General features: G+C 39.7%; 1 protein-coding gene across 1 annotated transcript in view; it reads left to right on the top strand.

The window, feature by feature from the left end:
* SGMS1 (sphingomyelin synthase 1) overlaps positions 1-22,577 on the top strand; it is a 286,000-nt gene that overhangs the window by 89,182 nt on the left and 174,241 nt on the right. The window contains exon 3 of the mRNA XM_028511456.2: positions 9,608-9,698. The gene's annotated coding sequence lies outside the window, so the exon portion shown is untranslated. The remainder of the gene's footprint in view (positions 1-9,607; positions 9,699-22,577) is intronic.

The following is a 22,577-nucleotide window of genomic DNA, read 5'->3' as shown; positions in this document are numbered from 1 at the left end:
TCAATTCCCAGTTAGGGCACATGCCTGGGTTGCAGGCCACGGCCCCCAGCAACCACACATTGATGTTTCTCTCTCTCTCTCTTTCTCCCTTCCTTCCCTCTCTAAAAATAAAAAAAAAAAAAATAAAACCTTTAAAAAAATGTAAAAAAAAAAGTAGAAGCTGATAAAAGAGACTAAGGCACAAACAGGTGGCCTGAGTATGTTGCTTTTAAAATATGATATAAAGCCTTGAGTACACTTTAGGATTGCTCCTCCCTTTCTGGTTGGGTGGGTGATAATGGGATCTTCAGTGATAAGTGACAGAGCAATCTGCAAGCAAGGGGGCTGACGTGTAAGCCTCGCCTGCTCCAGCCGGATAAGATGATCGCTTTCTGGGTAGTGAACTAGTGATTGGCATTCTGAAAAGCTTTTACTTCAGTTATTTCTGAAAATCCACATCCGAATGGTCTTTCCTTGAAGGCTGCCTTTTGGGGACCAACTTCTCTGTGATAGCTTCCCACCCAATACATTTTTATTCATCTTGCTTAGTACTTTTAAACTTGGTATAAACCAAAAGTATTTATTTCTGCATTACCAGTGCCTCCCTGAGGACCTTCCCCTAGCTACACTTTAATATTATGCTCACAGATTTTATGTAGTAAAAATGTAAGAGACCACGTGACAGCACTTCTGCGTGTGTTGTACAAGCCATTGTGAAAAAAGATGCGTCTTTCTCTCAGTACTTAGGGTGGAAACCCTTTATAATATTCCTTTGACCGGAATTGTGTGGCCTGCCCCATTTTCCTTTTATGCTTTGGCTCTCAGGACTTTTGATTTTCTTGTTCAAGCACACCAATAGCATTATCTGGTATTTGGAAAATCAACTTCTTCTTTTTTTTTAATTTCATGGCTTTACACCTGTGACTGTTCCTTCCAGTTACAAATATGTGAAAATATGTCTTTTATTGTATGTCACCTTAAATCTCTCTTGGAGATGGATAGCACTTAAATAGTTTAATAAACAAACTGCTCCTGATGGTGTCCTGATTTTAGATAAACCATTCACTTAGCATGTATCTTTAAGAGTTTGGAAAGAATGTTCCAATATATAATTTCAGTCGGCTATAAGATGGCGATGGATTCTGGAGGACATAGTAGGGCCCAAAACCTCTCATACAGCTTAAACCCTCCAGTATGTGTGTGTTTTAGCAGCCAGTATTACAGTGTGGCTGACTATTAATTTAAGAACTTCCCATGTAACTAGCATACATTAAAGCAATGTGCAACTTTTTGTCAGGGTGGGATGATAATTGAGGAGCATGGTGGCTGAGTATTTAGAATATAGATGGACTGTGCTGCTTTATCACTTTAAAGAAAATAATGAGGATCTGGCAGGAAATTGCAAAGGATGGTGGGGAAAGAAAGGCTCTTGCCCGCAGCGTGGGATGGAAATGTGCAGCAGGGTTGGTTACCCCCTTCTCTGCACACCCAGCTCTTGGCTCTACTTTGCTGAAAACTCTCATTGCATGGCATCGTAATTACTTGTTTACAGTCTGTCTGTGTCTCTATTAAATTAGAGTTGGTCCAGCTTTGGGCTTCTTTGTGTTGGCCTTATTTAGCACAGTGCTAACAGTGACTTTTTTGCATATGTGATTCAGATGTCTGAGGTAGCTGATTAGGAGGCATATTTTAGACCAGTATTTCAAAATATTGGCAAATATTGTGAATAGTCAAAAGGGGTTGGGAGGCATTTTTGCCCCCAAAGCATATTATGTGTTCATTCAAAAAAATTCTCCTATAATCTCACATTTTTGTAGCTATTAGGTTCCAAAGAGCAGTTTGGTGCTGAGGCCTGCTGGGATGTGACAACTAATCCTTCCACTGGCGGCTCTTTACACCTTTTTTCTTCTGTATTTCTGTATTGTGCTGGGTAGGAGCATCCAGCCTTTTTTACTGAAGGCCTAGACACGCGGCTGTGATACAGTAGTGACCAAAATCATGGACTCTTCCTTCAGGGTGGAGTTTATATTCAAGTATTAGGAGCAGACTCACGTCTTAGGAGTTACACAGTGAACATTTATTCTGCCTTCTTTTTTTCTTGAGGGCAGGTGACATAATAGAAAACCGTGAATAAGAAAGTGTGAGAGTCACAGATTTGCTATTCATGATAAGAATGCTTTGCTCTAAGCAAAATTAGAAAAGGATATTCTGGTTTCCATGTTCCTTGTCTGTCCACTCTCACCCAAACACATATTTTGTTACTTCATGACACATTGATGTTACTTCATTTTCACCATTGCCCCAGCTCTAGAACCCAATTTGTTGTGGAAATCTAGTCACTTTTGAAAAACCATAGCAATTTGTAAATTACTCCCCTCTGACTGTGTTCCCAAGGGACGTTAAGACGAAACTGGATGATAGAAGGAAATCTGTACTAGCATGTCACTTTGGTGGGTAGACATACCATGACCGTTAAAGCACATCTTGGGGATGAGAGATGGATTTCACTGAATGTTACTCCGTGAAATTCTGACCAGTGCCAAGGAAAGGCTTTGTGGAGCGTCTGTGTGACCCTGAGATTCTGTCCCTGCTGGCCTCAGTGGTGAGTCTTTCCTTTTAAAGTCAGTCTCTGCTACTTAATTGTCATGTACCATGGAGCCAATCACTTAACCCTGAGGCTCAGAATCCTCATCTGCAAAACTGGGATCATTTTTCGTGAACCTCTGAGTGGTTTTGAAGATTGAATAACGTCTGTGAAGTGCCTGTTATAGGGCCACGAACAGGGTAGGCCCTCAGCACATACCTAACAGCTGTTCTTACCACTTAAAGTTGATGATTTTTAAAAAAAAATCCTAAGCCTTTTGAAACACAAGTTTATAATACTTTTTGGGTTGGAGTAGTTCATGTCTATTGATATTTTAGTGAATCCACAGTGTATTTCGAATTCTGTAGACAGTGTTCTTCTGGGTGTGTAGACAGATATTGTCTGCTTGTTGGTGTTTTCCCACACACAGCTTAGGACTAACTAGAAGAGCAATTACTTTGATTATTTATTTATTATTTTATTTATATAGTTCTTAGTGCCAGGCACTGGAACTAAGCTCTTTACATAAATTATGTCATTTAATCTGTATAACCAGGGCACCGAAGCACAGAGAAAGGCCGCACTGGAGGACCTGTCATGGAATCCCAGGTGTCTGACTTCTAAGCCCACATGCTTAGCCTGCCTCTTTCCCTCAGTGTGTGCTAAATTACTGAGGAGATGGCCCGTCAGAGTGGCAACACAGGTGTTTTGAGGATGGCTTCAGGTCTGGGTTGTTACGGTGTGCTTATACACACTGTAACACCAGTGCGACACAACACCGGTTGTGTTGTTGTTCTGTGGTGAAAGGGCTCGTGGCCTCTGTGAGGTGTAGAGATAGCATGCACCATGCATGAGCACTGCACGGTGGTTACGTTCTGTTTGCACCCTTATCACGGCCTGTGTTTGCTCTGGTTCCTCGTGGTCAGGTCTTCGGGGAGGCAGTATATATCAGGTGGGGAAGAGCCCCAGACTGAGTCAGACAGCCTAGAGTTGAGTCTTAGCTCTGCAATTATAAGCTGAGTAACAGAGAGCAAGTTACTTGTCCCCTCTGTGCCTTGGCTTTCTCCCTGGGGATGGTAAATAGTGCTTACTTTAAAGGGCTGTTGTGAGGGTTAAAGGAGCACATATACACACAGACCCACGCACGTGCACAGGGTACTCAGGCTGCTTAGAACAGTGCCTGGCACGTAGTGGGGTTAGTGATAAGATGACGATGTTCTTTGAGCACAGCTATGTCATTTCATCTTTCGTATTCCACACAGGGCCTGCCTCAGTGCTCCATACATGGTGGATGCTCCATAAAAGTCTACTGAGGGAGTGGATGGGTATGGATGGCCTGTATGGTCAGACACATGACCAGTTCTTTTCCATCTTGAAGTTGTATTTGCCTCATTGACAAAACCTCTCTGTCTTGGCTTTGATAGAGTCAGAAACTAAATAACTGGAGGAAGTCGACCCAGGCAAAGTTACATAGGATAATAATAGCTGACATTTATCAAGTGCTTACTATGTGGCGGGCACAGGTTAAATATTTTATGATTAACTTACTGAATCCTTCCAAGAGCCCCATGAGGCAGGCAGTAAGTTTCATGTAGTTGAGAGATTAGACTTTAAAACAGAGGAGACTGAGTATGAATCCCACAGCACTAGCAGAGCTGGTCTTCCGTCTGTTATCTACTATTTTGGAACTTCCATGAGGCAGAGTCATGAATACCAATACTACCTGAATATCAGTGCGGGAGCTCCACACATTGGTAATTATCATAGCAATCACGTCAGGGGTATATACATATTCCTTAGGTAAGATTTTTTGCTTTTGGAAGTCTTCATATTGAAGCTAAAATGCTCATATTTTTAGTTAAAACTATTTTCTCTGTGCTTTTTTTTTGGTGGAAGTGGAAAAACATTGCCCATTCTTCTTTGCAGAGTCATGTTTAAAATGATGTGAAATAGTAGTCTTCCTTGTTTTTTGTTCCCTAAGTTAAGCCTTTCATGTGAGTTTCATACCTTGCATGAGGTTTCAGGGATCTTTACATATCTACTTTGGATCCTTTTCCTTAAATTTCCCCAGAAGTGTAGGGCCCAGGATTGATCACCTTGACCCTGGGTGATATTTATTATGACATGAGGTTGTATGTCCTCCTTCACTGTACTGATTAGTCATCCTTGCTGACTTACTCTTCATGAGATATCTGTGGCATTTGTGAGGCAGCCGGTCACTGACATTCCTCTTCATGTCTCCTTCTTCCACCCCCCAACTCCACAATCTGGAGCCCGAAATGAGCATATTAGGTCAATGACATACAGGGCCCAGAGGGAGTACAATAGGATTTTTGCCTGTTCACTAATCTTCACTTGCTCAATTGGTGTAGGAAGTAACCTGTCACCCCAAATAGAGGATTGATCCTGTTTACTGTACAATATATGGACTTTTGGACAATGGAATTCTAGATTGATTTAATTATGTAAATATTTCAAGTTCTTCCCTCTGAGAGGTTCTTTTAATCTTTGACATAGTACATCTTTCATTATTACTATTATTATTTTTGCCCCTAGTAGGAATATTCTTCTCCATTTCTCCCACTACTTTTAAACAAACAATTTTTGCTTGAGCTATGTGGATGTTCTTGGATTTTCACTGGTCATCCTGTCTGGGTGAAGTATTTTGGTCTTTATTATGAGTTTTATAGTTGATACTGGTTTATGAGTATCTTTATGATATCCTCTTCTGAAGAATTCTGCTGAATTTTCCACATTTTATTATATAATTCTACCCCCTTAGTGTTGTCATGAAGTCACCATTTGTTGCCACTCTGGGCCTTTACCTAGAAACACCAGTTATACTGTTAATTCGTCCATTAACTGTGTTTGGTACTGTTGATGGAAAGACCGTAAGCTCTTTGGTCCCTTCACTGCCCAGCTGTGTGACACCAGGGAGCTGCTGAGCCTCTCTGCCAGTTTTCTCATCGGTACAGTAGGCTGTAACGGCAGCACCTGTACAGAGTTCATGTGAGCATGCAGTGAGGTAATGCATGTTACGCGCCCACAGTGCTTAGCACATCTAAGTGCCCAGCAAATGATTAGCATAAAGGTGAGCACAGGTGCTGTGAGAATATGCGGGTTGGGACACTAACCCAGCTTTGAATGGTGATCATGAAATATTCTCCGGGGGTTGTCCAGCCTCAGTGAATCAGCCTTAGTGAATCTTTCTTCTGAAGGGAAGAAAGGGAGGAAAGGGTGTTCCCCAAAGGCAAATGGCGTTAAGGTTTTCACTAGTGATGGGGCAGAAAACAGCAGGGGGATGAAATGGAAAGGTCAGCAGGGGGCAGATCATGGAGGGCTTGTTTTATCAGGTCCAGGGGCTCTGACTGCATTCCTGGGGAACGGGGAGCTGCAGAAGAATTTGTAAATCATGCTGGTGTGAGGAAACAGAATGCAGCAGGGTCCACCAGGAGACACTGCGACATGTGAGGACAGGGAGTGCCTGGACAGTGACGAGGGCCAAGGGTCAAACAGACCCTGTGTTTCCATCACATGCTGGCCTTTTAAGTTCTAGGAAACTTGAAGTAAAACCAAAGAAGGGAAGAACTCAACACCCATTGATTCCCTCTGAGAAAATGAATTAGATGGACTGCCATGTGCATTTCTAATGTGGAGAAAATCTGCTCAAGAAGTGGAAGGAGGTCGTCCCACATTTCCGCCTGGCACACTGTTTGAAGCCGGTTGTGTGTGTGCGCTGCGAGCACAGATCTGCTGGCTTTGCAGGGAAAGCTCCACTATTCTCCACTTTCTTGTGATTACAAAATTACATCTTCACTTACAGTATGTTCTCGTTAGCCAATTTCCTCTTGATTAACTTTGTGTTCGGGGTTGCAAGTTTTCTTTTTGACTTTTTTTTCTAATTATTTTCTCACCAGTGGTTAGAGGTAGAAATCGAAATACATCAGAAAATGATTTATATAAAAAGGAGTTTTCTTTCCACCCCTATGTTAAGTCCATGTACATAAATGAGAAAAATGAAAACTGGCAACTAACTTTCATTTATTTGAATAGGCTCTAGTGTTTTGTTATGCCATTTGGAGGAAGAGTAATAGAAATAAATGAAATGTGTTGGAGTGATAGCCAGCTGGCTGTCTGAGGTGAGTCTCAGCTTTGTGGAAGGAATAGAATTGTTTTCCTGTTATTTTGTTTGGAATTGCCTGACAACTAGAGAACATTTCTCTTGCCACAGTGCTGCAATATAAGTAAACACATACATTTCCAAGAAACAGATTGTTAGAGGGTTTCTTTGAAATGTTCAAATAAAGAACTTTTACTATATGCTCAAAGTGTTTGATTCTTAACCCCTTCAATAGAGCAGCCCCAAGTTTCTTTAGGCGTCACTGATGTTGAAGGCGGAGAGGAAAAGAGGAAGCTGGTGCTGGACTGTCTGCCTGTAGTAAAGCGGAAAACAGGGCACCACATGAGGCGGTTGTTACTTGTCATTGGACAACAGGCAGCCAGAAGTATGACCCTAGAGAGAGGAGAATCATGTGAGGTGAGACCCATATTTGCCCTGGTGTTCGGCACGAGTACTTTTCCCACCTTCCTCCTGGGGGGAGCCCGAGGTAGCATGGGGATCTCATATTCAGTGCTACCCAGTGGGCTGGAATTGGTATGGCAGAGTACTGAGGAGGAGCAACCTATCCTAGGGGAACCCAGAAGCTGGAATGTGTGTATATATAAGGTAAGACCCAGCAGAGAGCAGCTGCTACCAGGTTTGGAAGAGAATGGCCATACCAGAGGTGTTCTAGTACTGAGAGAAATGGAGAGTTCTGGAGAGACTTCAATTTTGTGGAGCATGTTAGCCATTCTGCTGAGACACCAGAAAGACCACATCTTAGGAGTAAGAGTCATACCTTAGAGTAGGGCCATATGCTAGAACTACAGACAAAACTGAAATTAACCTGTCTTTATCAAATATAAAACCAAGCCTGACAGGATTAAGAGTATTTGCCAGTAATTTACCTGCCATCGGAATCAAACTGAATACCTTCTAATTGTCCACTTTATAATAGAAAAGAAGCTTGCAAAGAAGCAGGAAAATGTGACTCATATGTAAAATGAAAAGTAATCAACACACACACACACCATTCCTTTGAAGCTGTGTTGTCCTAGATCTTGGTCTCTAGCAACATTCTCCAGTGAAAGGAACCAGGGCTTTCCGGGGAAATGACTGCATCCAGAGAAGAGATTGCGTAGGTACAGGGTGAGCCCAGAACTTTCTTTTTAATGTCAAAAAGTAAGGAAATAAAAATAAGAGAAACACGATGGGGTGTGTTACAAAGATAAAGGAGCCAGCTTAAAGAGGGGCCACTGGCTAAATCTGAGGCAGCTTAAGCACCAAAATAATTAAGTCCGGTGATAAATGATAAACTATTGAAAAAGAAGGGTTTCTGTGTATCCATATTGGTCATAAGCAGATAAACAGACAAATAATGGCCAATGCTAAGCAAGGTCCGACAGTGTGGAAGGAATGCTGCAGTTGGACAGTCAGCCTATGGTGCCTGTCGCAGTCAAGTTTGGGTCAGGCAGGGATCACCGATGGATGCTAACGCTAGGGGGAAATTTTGCTGAGGGACAAGATATTTTCATGGTCTTAACGTATCTCCCCATCGATTACTTAGTAGTTGCAAGGGAAAAAGTAATAATTTTCCATAGGAGAAATGAGACAAAACCTTGGCTGGGTGATCAAAATGAACATTGCCAAGGAGGGTCAGGTGAACTGTGTATGCTTTCAGATGTGATACCTGGAGAGGAAAACATCACTTTCTGTGATGTTTTTTGGCTGATAATACATGACCTGAATTGAGTCATGAAGAAATGTTAGACAAGTCAAAAGGAAATGTTTTATTCATACACAAAGGTGGGGAGGACTGTATTTTCCTAAAGTGTCAATGTAATAAAAGACAAAGGAAAGCTGTGTGTTTCAGATTGCTGGCCGTTAAGTGCAATACCTGACCCTGAACTGGATTCAGAGTTGGAGGAAAAGAAATGCTCTGATGTGCATTAGGTTAATTGAAAAATGCTGGTAGATTAAAATATTCTATCAGTATTAAATCTAAGCTTGATAACAACAGTATGGCTATTTAAGAATACGCGTGTTCTCAAGAAACACATTCAGAAGTGTTTAGATGTGAAGAGCTGTGATGTACGGAGCTTCTCTTCACATGGCGCAGAAAAAAGTGTTGAGTGAACGTGTGTGTCTGGAGAAGGGGTGTGAATGACTAAGTGCATTGGTCAACTGTGAATCGTAGGTGAGTTTGGGTAAGAGGTATATGGTATTCTCAGTACTGTTATTATTATACAATTTTTCAATAAGCTTGAAGTTATTTCCGAACTTTAAATAAAAGCCGAGCAATAATGGGTGACTTAAAGAGAAAAGGAGGGTGAAAAAGGTGCATGTGTTTCTTAACTGTCTCAGTGTGGTTTTTCTACCCTTTGGGTTGCCTCTGGTAAATAAACATTTAATCCTATCACGGTGTCTCTGTCATTCAGTAGGCAAAGGCATTTCTATATCTATTGGCAAAGAACGTAAATCTAGTGCAAGAAGAAATAATAAGACTGCGTTTCAAGTTGAAACCATTATATCATTTTGTGCCATGGAAGGATTTAGAACAAGGAGTCCTAGAGGTTCTAATCCCTCCTTTGATATTTGCTGGCTGAATGGTTGTGGGAAAGTTCTTTAACCTTTGGGAAGTTCGGCTGCTGCATTTTAAGATAATATTTAGCTATTCTCAACATCTTACTACTCAAAGGAGAAAATGCATGTGAAAGTTCTTTGTAAATAATAATGGTTTCCTGCACAAACATTAAATTACTGTGAATAGTTGTGGTTAAAGATGAACAATGGCTTAGACTAAGGTAGAGATTTTCCTTAACTCCAGGGGCCCTTTCTTTTGAATGTCAAGATTAATTCTAGAAGAGGGATTCTTTCCCCATTAGAGCCTTTGTTCCTTCCCGTTTGTCTTTCTTCTTTCTCATTTCCTGCCGTTATTGTTCCAGGCAAAGCTTCAGTGACTGAGAGAGCTGTGGATTTCCTGAATTTCAAGAACAGTGAAGTAGGAAGTGAAGGACGGCGTAAGAAAGACAACATGTAAGTCAAACTCATGGTTTCATCCATTCTCACACATCCCAAGGATCTGAAGTTCCTCAGAATAGCTCCTGCTTTGCTCTGAGACTTTTGTGAGGCTCTGATGGCTGGAGGGATCTTCCAAGCCTTTGAGGTGCCCCAGGTCAAAAATCAGGCAATGTTTTGGAGGGAAGAAGGACAGAAGAAGCCACCTTCCTAGGATATTTAGGAGGAGGAAGACAACCTGGGGCCAGGGTGGTAGAAATTCATAAAACAAAGGGCACAGGAAATAATGTCGTCCTGAGTCACATAAATGACACAAAAGGGTACTGCTGGACCTGAAGTCACATAAGCCAGGATATTTAAAAGTTTAACATTTAAACTTGCATATGAAAGGAGGAAGGCCACCTGCATTAAGGAAAATGGCCTTACTGTAAGCCATTTTTCATACTTAAACAAAACTGTTAGTAATACTTTAATTTTATGGAAAAATTATTAGGAAAGGTTATAAGGAGGCCTTGGAGAATCATTTGGAGGCCAGGCCTTTCCTTTTAATCTGGAATTGCTTTTGATTAAGACTCTTTATTCTGGAAGATTACAGTCCCAAATGCTCTTTTCTGGAGTGGAGTAGTCTTGGCCAGTGCTGCGCAGTGTCAGTCTGAGATAAGATGAAGGGCACGCTCTAGAACATAGACCAGTAAACTGCTTCCTTTACTGAGAAAGTCTTGTGCCAAAAGTAAAAATAAGCCCTGACCAGGTGGCTCAGTTGTTGGAGCATCGTCCCTTGCACCAGAAGGTTGCAGGTTCGATCCTCAGTCAGGGCGCATATAGGTGGCATGTCTCTGTCTGTTTGTCTTTCTCTATTCCTTGCTCCCTAAAATCAATGAGCATATGCTTAGATGGGGATTTTTTTTAAGTAAAAATCAGCTGAATAAACAATATTTCTAGTGGATACTGGCACATAATTACTATTTTAAGTATGTATCTAAACAGCATGTCAATTAGTTTTGTTTGTTTTTAAGCTTGATAAGAATGGCATGTTGTGTGAAGTATTCTGCAACTTGCATTTTTCACTCAGTTATGTTTTTAAAATTCACTTGTTGCATGCAGTGGTAGTAAATTAATTTTTAATGTTAAAGAAAATTCTGTTGTGAAAATCTATTACAGCTTATCGGTTGCCCCATTTCCTTCCAACTTTTAGTATTCTGCTGCAGGTCTAGCAGATATAAAATAGCATATTATTGTGGTCTTAATTTGCATTTTCATGATGAATACTGGCATGGAGTATCTCTCTATTTATTATCTTTGGAACACAAGAGTTCATGACTTTAACGTAGAGAATTTTTTTCCATGTTTTCTTATATGGCTAGTACAGTGATGTTTCTGTTTTAATTTTTTTTATTTTGTTTTTGGAAATATACTCTAACATAGCTCTTTTAACTCTGTGTTTGATCCATTTTTTTTCATTTGGAGTGAAGTTTTTGTTGATGTGTGTTCTCAGACAGGTTTTGTTTATTTCTTTTTTTCTGCTGCTTTGGAAGTTATGTGCTTTATTTCTGTTCTTCTAATGGTTGTCCTGAAAGTATCCACACAGCAGTTTTAAAGTCAATCAGTTAAAGTATTTTAACCCCTTTCGAGGATAATGCAAAATCCATAGGACACCCAGTGGAGACGGTCTGCTTCTGGGCTCATGTGTTGTTCTCAGTGTTGCAGTTCTGCTCTGTTTCCGTTATTGTTTACAGATGGTGTCTATTTAACTTTATTTGTATGTTTACGATATCTTGCTTCTCTTCCCTTCTTGCATCTTGTACCTTTCCTCTGGCAAGACTTGCCTTCTTCGATTATTTTTTCCCTTTGGTGGTGACATCTCTCAAGTTTGATCTGTGTGGAAACATCTTTATTTCACTCCCAGAGTGCCCAGTCGACAGTGGTTTCCGCCCAGTACTGTGAACACTGTTGCGCTGTCCCACGGCTTTCATTTTGCTCTTAGGAAATCTGAAGGCAGTCTTTCACTTGCTGTCTTTTGTTAGGTGATGGCTTATTTTGAGGTCTTTTATTTGTCATTGGGTTCTGCAGTTTCACTCCAGTGTTGATATGCAAATTTCTGTTTGTTTATCCTGTTTATGTCTGCTGTGTTTCATGGATGTGTGGATTCATGTAATTCATCAGCTCTGACAATTTCTCACCAATAATACTTTGAATATTACCTCTCTTCCATTGTCTCTGTTGTCTCCTAGTGTTGATTAAATAGATGTTAGAACTTCACTTTTTATTCTCTTTTAATTTGTATTTGATATTTTCTTCCTTGCCTTTCTTTGTTTCATTCTGGGTAATTTCCTTCTTAAGATTTAGCTTCTAATTCAGTAATTTTCTCTTTAGCTGTGGGGAATCTTTTATTTCACTCATCCCTTGAGTTTTTAAATTTCAATTATTATATTTCTTCATTTCTAAAAGCTCTATTTCCGCATCATATCTGCTTGAGTATTTTTGATGGTCTCTTTTTGCTCATTCATTTTATTTACTTCATTTTCCATATCTTTAAACAACACCAAAGAGAGTTACTTTATATTCTGTATTTGATAATGCTGGTATCTGAAATCCTAGGTGGTCTGAATCAGTGCTAACGGCTTGTTTCCCAGAGTGTGGTTTTGATGATGTGCTAATATTTGTGAGCTAGCCCTATCTTGGAATCTTGAGATCTTTTTGAAATTGGTGTGTGTTTGTACTAGGAGGCAGGAGGATGCTACAGACCCAGGACCACTTTTGCTCTCTCCGGGAATCCTGGTGTCAGGTTGGGCTTTCCCCACACTGCCTGAAGCTGATGGTCTCGGCGCCTGTCCCATTGTCCGTGTTTGTAGCTGCCTCCTGGGCAACTGCTGTTTTCCCCTGCGCTCAGGTTTCAGGGCACTGTTCCTGCCGTGTCCTCCTGGGGTTTGTTTCTCTACCTGGAGCTTAACCAATGCATTAAGAAGTATTGTTTTAAAATAATTTATTCAGAATCTAATTATAATATAGCAGAAGGGCCCTGCAAATATATAGTTGACCACAATTCCTAAATTATTAGTACCCAAACAATATTTTAAAATCAGGTTTTTTCCCTGCACATATCCTTTATGAATTTTCTTGAACCTTTTAAATTTTATATGATAAATTACCTAGGGGTAATTTATTTCATCTAGGGCTAGGAAAATAGTGAAGTAGTGATTTATTTGAAAGCCAGCTAAACCACATCTGTACTCATATCTCATACTATAGCCTTATACTTTTGCTTGTTTTTTCTTTCTTTCTTGTTTTAGTTAATCTATTGAGAGTTTACTTCCTTGGAAGTTGGAACCCCTACTTTTGGAATAACTTGCAAGAACAGAGTTCTTACTCAGCACCCCTTTGTTATGCTTTCCAATCTGTTTTCTTTTAAAATGTCATTTCTCTTTCTATCCTGAACACTGGATATAAAAGATTCAGTCATGGCTCTATGCCTGTGGATGCTTCTCTTTCTCCGTGGAGTGCAGAAATTGATGTTTGCTGTTGTGAATTAGAGGCATCTTGTCTGTAAACTCCATGTCCTTACATTCTACATCCCCTTAAGAGGTGTAGAAAACAGCATAAAGTTCTTGGTCTATAAAATGTTAAATTGACTTTGACTTTGGCACATGAAAAAATTTGTTACTTCAAAACGGGTGTCAGTGAGGTTGCTGATTTCCTAGTTTATTCATTCTTCAGGAGAATGCCATACCTTTTCAGAGGCTGCACAGACATGGCAGGCGAGTGAGTATATGTGGATTAGGATTTTGTGAAGATGATATGTTAGGAATGTTTCCAATCTGCAAAATCTTTATTCTTTGTAGGTTACAGGTAGCATTCTTATAATATTAGTGTAATCATAGAAAAGGCAGGCACTGAACACATTCCCAGGAAATGCTGAGCTCTGTGGTTAGATATCCTCTGAGGGGCTGCCTGCTATTGACCCTGTACTTTCACTTGGAAAATGTAAGTATCACGCAATTTTGTGGCTTTTCCCCCTTGGATAGCAAATTCTAAGCAGTGGTTACTAACTCTGTGTTCTCATCTCCTGAGTTATGGTTGGCTGTCAGGTCAGGCAGTGCTGCTGCTATTTTGGTTTGGCTTGCTGAGCACTCCACCTGGAAAGGAGGTGGAGCAGCTTTGGAGAAGCTTACCAGGGAAGGCCAGTGCTTCCGAGGAACCCCTGCGCAGCCTTCTGGGCTGGGGAGCCGCCTTCACAAGTGCACACCGCTTGGGTGTAGGGAGAGGCACCTCAACTGCAACTGCCCCCAGTTTGGTTGCCCTGGGCCGGGCGGTTCATCTGGTGGAGCAGTAACTGGCCATTAGAGCCTCTGTTGCACCTCTTTTACTGTAAATATGTGTTTCTTTGAAAATTCTGCATCATTTTAACACAGTTCACCTGAGAAAAAGAACCTGAGTGCAGTTGCTTTTCTGCTACAAAATTGTGACTCTGGTCATATCAAAATGATGCAGAGAGACAGCCCAAGAACGCAGTCTTTCGGATGTCCTTTTCATTTAGTGTGGTAAAAACTGGGGCTTGACAGTCAGTGTCAAGGCGAGTGACATAAATCAGAGTTTGGTCACCAGGCCCCGCTGTGTGACTCAGAGCAGTGCGTAGCTGCACACGCTCCCTGTGTCTCCTGGGCTTTAGTCCTAATCACGCTTCTCTAGACCGAGGACGGTCACTCATTGCTCTGTGACTTGGCACTGGGACACCTGGCCATTCATAACGTTTTCCTCTTTCCTCACATGAGGTAATGAATTGTATATTTCTAAATAAGGTTTTGAAAAATAATATTACTTTAAATACTTTCTTCTCCAACTTGTCTTCCCTCCTGCTCACCCAGTTTACCTCTGCATGCTTGTTGTCGTACTCTTTGTTTGATGCCTGCAAAATGCCCACAGAATCATTTTTTCTGGCTTGGCTTTAATTAGGGTATTTGGGGGCTGGTGGCAAAGCATAGGTGGAGCCTTATTAGGTTCATCAGTAGCGAAATGCCCTGGCTTTAAGTTGAAGTTCTATTTATACTTTGTATGACTTTGGATAATGACTTAGCTTTTCGTACTTTTCCACCCTAAAAACTACGTTCATATGGCAGAATAGTGGTTCTCTGAAAAATCATTGAGAACCCCAAAGACCTTTGCTTATATGGGTTATGTCTAGTATTTTGTGGTAAGCAGAAAAAATGGTCCCCAGATTCCCAGAACTTGTGAATATGTTACTTCCCCTGGTAAAAGAGACTGCATGTGACTAAACTGAGGATCTGGGATGGGAGGTTAGCCTGGATTATCCAGATGCACTCAGTGTAATCAAAAGGGTCCTAATAAGGGGGAGGCAGGGGGGTTAGAATCAGAGAAGGAATTATGAGGATGGAAGCAGAGGCTGAAGTAATGCCGTTGATGAAGGAAGACCTCGAGCCGAGGAACACAGGCAGCCTATGGAAGCTGGCGGAGACAAAGTGCGTGTTCTCTCCTGGCTCCTGGGGGAGCACAGTCCTGCCAGCAACTTCATTTTTGCCCCGTAAGACCCATTTTTAGACTTCTGACCTCTGGAACTATAAGATAACTCATGTTATTTTAAGCCAACATGTTTGAAGGAATAGGAAAGTAGTGCAAATATTTTCTGCATTAGAAATTAAAAGACATTTAAAAATATTAACTTATCTTAAAAAGATAATGAAACACTACTTAGCATAAATTACTTTTGTGTGTGTGTCAGGGGATTAACTATTCCCCAGCTATCAGTGAGAGGACTACCGCTGCTATACGTTTTGTAAAGCTCTTTAATGTCTGGCTTAATAGAAAATAGGGGAAGTCTCAAATTATCTTCTACATTCAATCTTTTGTGGCATTATGTATCACGTAGCCTCTGAAAAATTCCCCTGTATACTCATGTGAGAAAGAACATTAAAAGGCAGATACCATCTTATTACTATTATGGAAATAGTTTTGGCTTCATTGACCACCTAAAAGCATGGCGGGGATTCCCAGAAATCCCCAGACCCCGCTTTGAGAACTTTGGGGCTTGAATATAGCCATGTGGCCACACCCAACTGCAAAAGAGTCTGAGAATTGCAGTTCTTATTCTGGGTGTCTGTTTAAAAAGTGGGGGTTGTGTTATTAAGGAAGAAAGAAAGAATGGATATATGGTACATTTAGCAATCTCAAATACTTATCTCAAAGTTTGATACCAGTGGTAAGTATGATAATCACTAAACTGTTGATTTCTCTTATCCTTGTCCCCATTTTAGCGAGGAAAAATAGGCGTGTCACTCAGATTGCACTGTTTAGAGATAAATACCTGTGACAGAGCACAGTGGCCTGTAGGCAGAAGCATAATTGCAGAAGCATGAGTTGCAATTTTGCGTTTGTAGTTAAATTATTTGAAGTATCTTTTGTTTGGTGCTCATAAGAAGCTTTTTTTGATTTCTGGTTTGGGTCTTTTGAACTTAACATATGCTTCCTTTTCCTGGGTAGGAGGACAGTTGGAATAGAAATGAGATTTCAGACTCAGCTTTGATTCACAGTTATTTTTCACGGGTTTGAAAATACAAGGGGCGTGACATTTCCTCCGGGTCATTTTGTAAATGGTTCCTACTGCTCCCTGGCAGCATTCTGTCACTGAAGAAAAACACCGTTCCAGTTTCTGATGTGAAATTGCAGTTAGGAATTTGTGCTAAATTTCTTATATTTTTAAAAAATGTATATAAATGCAGTAAAAACAGTTTGGGCTTAAGTGGCTTAATTTTGAGGTTCGTATAAAGCTTAATACTGATCTCATTAATTTATGGCTATGTGTTTAAAGTATTTTTAGTGCTATCCTTATCTTTAAATCAATTATTATAATACTTCTGGGTGAGTGACTTCTTTGTCTTTCCCAACTTAGATTGTCTATTTACTGACTGATCTGATTGGGTAGGGGAGTCTTGATTTGGGATGGAGGGTGGAGAAGAAACAAAGAAGATGGTTTGAGAGGCATGAGTACCTTCAGGGGGAAATACACTTGTTTGGGAGTCACACTGCGTGGGTGCTTTGGGAGCCAGACGGTTGTGCCAGTGTCTGGTGACCTCTATGAACTGGGGTGAAAAAGGGAGTTCTACTTACTTTGTCCTTTTTTCTTAGAGGCCACTGAACACCATCTTGTGGATGCCAGTTTCTGTTTTACTTTGTAATGTACTGTGTTATCAGGAAGCAGGGTCCTTCCTGGTTGAAAACTTGGTTGAGGTAGAGAGAGTGGATTGGGTCAAAGATGGTGGTGTGGGAATATCCTGAACTCATCGTCTTCTACAGATACGAAAAATACAGACCTACAGATAGAGCAATTCCTCCTGGAGAAGAACTGAGGATGGACTGAACAGTTTCTGCACAAGAAACAAGACAGGCACCATGTAGAGAAGGGTAGGAGAGATGGAGATGTGGCAATCATGGGAATTCCACCCCGATGCAGCAACCTATCGTGGGGAGGGATATAACTGAGTGGCCCACACACTGACTCATTTGCCCTGGGGCACAATGATAACACAGGGATTTAAAGGATACCTAGACTGTGAAAAAATCTATTTCCTAACTGCAAGGCACCTGACAGACAGGTAGTAAAATGCCAGAACTTTCTGGTATCTGTGGGATCTCTCTAGGATCAGAGACATTGGTGAGTGTCATTGTTTACACTTCTCTTCCATCTAGGCAGCACAGGCAGGAGCTTAGTGCAAACATTCCAGCTTGTTTGCAAGGCAGCCACAGTGTGCTCCAGGCCAGCTTGGGTCATGCCTACTACAGTCCCAACCAGCTAGCTAGCCAGGAAGTCCTTGGCCTTTACCCGCTCCCACCTTGACCATCTGTCTTATCACAGTGCTCCCAGAGCTACCCACTGTGGGATATCTAGGCCTGCCCCTGCCCCAGCTTTAGCCAGTTGGCCTACCAGGGCTCCCCTGGTACTGTGTGTGCCTTCTTCAGCTCCAGCCTGCCAAAGCCACCCAGAACACACAGTTTGTACAGATGTTGCTCCTACACAAAGCCACTCCTTCATGATTGAGAGGGACAGTTGTATCATTAATTCCTAGAAACAAACACAGAATGTCAAGCAAAATGACAATATAGAGGAATATGTTCCCAATTAAAAAAATAAGGAAGAAAAAAACAGGGAAAAACCCTAATGAAATGGAGATAGGTAATTTGCCTGATAAAGAATTCAAACTAATGCTCATAAAGATGCTCACTGAACTTGGGAGAAGAATAGAGGAACACAGTGAGCACTGCACCAAAGAGTCAGAAGCCATAAAAAAGAACTAATCGGAGATAAAGAATGTAATAACTGGAAAAAAAGTTTACTAGGATAATCAATAGCAGATTAGATAATACAGAATAATGGATTAGTGACCCAGAAAACTGATCTTTGGAGCTCACCCAATCAAAAGAGCAAAATGAAAAATGAATGATAAAAAATGAGGATAGTTTAAGAGACATGTCAGATAACGTAAAGAATACTAAAATTCACATTTTAGGTGTCCTAGGAGGAGAAGAGAGAGAGTAAGGGGCAGAAAACTCATTTAAAGAAATAGTGGCTGAAAACTGTGCTAACCTGGCAAAGGAAGCCGATATTCAGGTATTGGTATCATAGACAGCACCAAACAAGATAAACCTGAAGAAATCCATACCAAGACATATGATTAAAACTGTAAAAATTTTAAAAAGAATCTGGAAGTCAGTAAAAGAGAAACAGTGAGTCACATACAAGGACACTGTATATCAGCTTCCTCAGCAGAAACTCTGCAGGCCAAAAGGGAGTGGCACAAGTATTTATAACACTGAAAGCTTCTTCAAAAAAGCTTCTTTAAAGCTCATATTACAATATTCTACCCAGCAAGGTTATCATTCAGAATTGAAAAGGACATAGTTTCCTTGACAGGCAAAAACTAAAGGAGTTTATCACCACTAAACTCAGCTTTATAAGAAATGTGAAGTGGACTTCTTTAAAGTGAAAAGAAAAGGAACTAATTAGTAACAAGGAAACATATCAAAGTAAAAATCTCACTGATAAAGGCACATACATAGTAAAGGCAGTGGATCAGATACCTAAAAAGCTAGTATGAACATTAAAGGACAAAAGTAGCAAAATCAATTATAACTGCAATAAGTAGTTAGGGGGTATATACAAAAAATTTAAAAATATAATGTTAAAAACATAAAACATGTTTTACTCTGGGGCAGGGTAAAAATGTAGCACTTCTAGAATGCCTTTCAACTTAGACACCTGTCAATTAAAAAAAATATATATATATATATATGAACCTCGTGGTAACCACAAACCAAAAACCTATAATAGATATAAAACAATGAGAAAGGAATCCAAACATTTCACCTAAGACAACCAAGAAATCACAATGGATGAAACCAAGAGAAGAATAGAGGAACAAAGAAGAACTCCTAAAACAACCAAAAAAGAAAAAACCAAAATAGCAATGTCATATCTATCAATAATTACTTAAAATGTAAATTGAATTAATGCTTCAATCAAAATATATAGAGTGGCTGAATGGATAAAAACGTACAAGACCCATCTACATGCTGCGTACAAGACTCACTTCAGATTGAAAGACGCACACAGACTGAAGGTGACTGGATGGGAAAATATATTTCATACAAATAGAAATGAAGGGAAAGCAGGCATAATAATACTAATATCAGACAAAATAGAGTTTAAAACAAGGAATGTAAAAAGAGACGAAGAAAGCAATTACATTCATAAGTATTGGATATAAGAAAGATAAAGGGGTCAATCCAAGAAGAGGATGTACATTCATAAGTATTTATGCTCTCAATATAGGAGTATCTAAATGTGTAAAGAAAATATTAATAGACATAAAGGGAGAAATGGACAGTTATACAATAATAGTAATACTTTACTATTACTTTACTTTTACTTTTACTTTACTATTACTTTTACTTTACTTTTACTTTTGCTTTACTATTAGTAATAGTGGGATACTTTAATATCCCACTTACATCAATAGATATATCATCCAGACAGAAAATCAATAAGTAAACATTGGCCTTGAATGGCACTTATGTCAGCTGAAGTTAAATAGATATCTATCTATCTATATATATATATGAAACATTCATCCAAAAAGTGCAGGATGCACATTCTTTTCAAGTGCACATGGAGCACCAACAAATTGAAAAACCAAGAAGAAATGGATAAATTTCTTGAAATATACAACCTTTCAAGACTGAACCAGGAAGAAACAGGAAATTTGAACAGACTGATTACTAGTAATGAGAAATTGAATCAGTAATCAAATAAACTTCTAGCAAACAAAAATACAGGACTAGTTGGCTTTGTAGGTGAATTTTACCAAACATTTAAAAAAGAATTAATACCTATTCTTAAAAATATTGGAGAGGAAGAAATGCTTTCAAACTCAGTGTGTGAGGCCTGCATTATCCTAACAACAAAAACCGAAGACACTATGAAGAAAGAAAACTACAGGCCAGTGCCCCTGATGAACATAGATGCAAAATTCTCAATGAAGTGTTAGCAAACTGAATTCAACAATACATTAAAAGGATCATACGCTATGATCATGTGGCATTTATTTTAAGGATGTAAGAATGGTTCAATATCCACAAATCAATGTGATAAACCCCATTAATGGAATGAAGGGTAAAAATTACACGATCATCTCAATAGATGTAGAAAAAGCATTTAACAAAATTCAACATCCTTTTATGATAAAAACTCAAGAAAGTGAGTAAAGAGGGAACATATTTAACATAATAAAAGCCATATATGACAAATCCAGAACTGACATAATACTCCATGCTGAAAAGCCAAAATCTTTTCTTCTAAGATCAGGAAGAAGACAAAAATACCCACTCTTACCACTCCTACCACTCTTGTTCTATATAGAACTGGAAGTCCTAGTCCTAGTAATCAGACAAGAAAAAGAAATAAAAGGCATCCAAATTGGAAAGGAAGAAGTAAAACTGTCACTTGTTGCAGATGACATACTATATATAGAAATTGATAAAGATTCCACCAAAACATCATAAGAACTAATAAATGAATTCAGTAAGTTACTGGATACCAAATTAATATATAGAAATCTGTTGCATTTCTGTACATTAATAATGAACTACCAAAAAGACAAATTAAGAAAACAATCCCATTTACAATTGCATCAAACAGAAAAAAAAATACCTAGGAGTAAATTTACCCAAAGAGTGGAAGTAATTTATGTAACAAACTTGTGGGACTGGGAAACTGACCTTACTTAGCACGTTGCTTCTGTGTTTTTAGCAACTTAGTATTAAAATAGCAACATATATTAGCTGTATATGGGCATAATAGAAAAATTTATAAGTGAAACTCATGAAAGATTGTCCCTATTAGCATTTTAACGTATTTCAGATCATCGCCTGACGGCTCCTCAAGCTGGCTGGCCCTGAAATTTGCTGGCTGTTGCAGTAGGGTGGATACCGTGTTTGGTGGCTGGCTGTGGTATCCTCTCTTCTTTTTTAGAGACTTTACTTTTATGTCAGTTATCACCCTGCTCTGCTGCAGGGTGGCAAAGGGCACAGTGCTGGTTAAGAGAAGGTCTTGGTGAAAAGCCATGTGGTAATTTATTGCAACAGCTAGTGGCTTTGGAAATATGGGAGGAATAATTTTCTGATACTTTAATTGTGAAGCAATTGTTTTAAGATTACAAAACAGTGTTTTAATTTTGGAGTTTCTGTGTTTACTAGTCACTAAATGTAAACAAGTTCTACATGTGAGAGGCTCAACTAGTGCAGGGCCAAGGGCAGCATCTTTTTTTATTTTTGAGAATAAGATGAATTTTTATTTTTTTATTTTTGGTTTTTACTGTTTTTTTTTTTTTAATTTATTATTGTATTTGTTCCATTACCATTTATCCCTTTATACTCACCCCCCACAATCACCACACTGTTGACCATGTCCACAAGTCCTTTTCCCTTTTAAGAGTGGCATCTTCTTCTTTCTTTTCTTTTTTTTTTTTTTCTTCATCAGCCAGCCTGGGAGGCTTCCCTAGGAGCTAGCTCAGGAGGCCTTTCAGGGCTGTGGCCAGTCCTCACTGGCCTTCACATAGGTCATTGCTCCATGCCAGAGTGTTTGGGAAGTTTACATTACAGTTTAGGGAAGATTAGGGTCTCCCTGGGAAGAGGCAGAAACATGTATGACAAACTAGCTGTTTTCTGGAAGTTTTTTTTTCTCTCTCTCATTTTTTTTACTGATTTCTTAGCTGACTCCCTCAGCAGGTGTTGCAAAAGCTTACTTTTTTGAACCCCTGGTCTCGTCCAGTTCCGTTTTTGCCAAATGCTCAACGTCTGAAATACTGAAATACCTTGTTCCTGTGGGAAGGCCCCAAATACTGAGTCTGAGGATGAGGCTTCGTTTCAAGGGCCTCCCAGTCTACAACGGTAGTGTTTAATCTGTCATTGCCCCTTTGACTTTTCATTTATGAGTAGTACTTGTCACAAGTTGTAGTTGTGTGTATATGTGAATGTCTCTCCAGCTAAATTATTGTAAAGGCAGGAAGTCCCATGGTGGCTATTTCATCTATACCACAGTTGGGCTTGGCATATAATACAGAAAGAATGAGTAGGACAGACACTCATCCTGAAAAGTGAACTTCTCTGTCAACAGTGGTTTGCCTATAGTAGCGTGAGAAGAGATAACTGACTTCTAATTTGGTCAAGGGATAAAGGAAGGAGATAGTCATCATTTACCAGATACCTAACAGCTGAAAAGATTTACAAAACCAGAAAGGTCTTTTCAAAATTTAATATGCTTTTACCAAAGAGATCTATATCTTGATTGTGGTAGTGTTTGTGTAAATCTATGTGTATGACAACATTTTATAG

This window comes from Phyllostomus discolor, chromosome 5 (assembly GCF_004126475.2).
Source record: "Phyllostomus discolor isolate MPI-MPIP mPhyDis1 chromosome 5, mPhyDis1.pri.v3, whole genome shotgun sequence".
NCBI classification, from domain to species: Eukaryota; Metazoa; Chordata; class Mammalia; order Chiroptera; family Phyllostomidae; genus Phyllostomus; species Phyllostomus discolor.
This window is presented reverse-complemented; position numbering and strand designations above follow the sequence as displayed.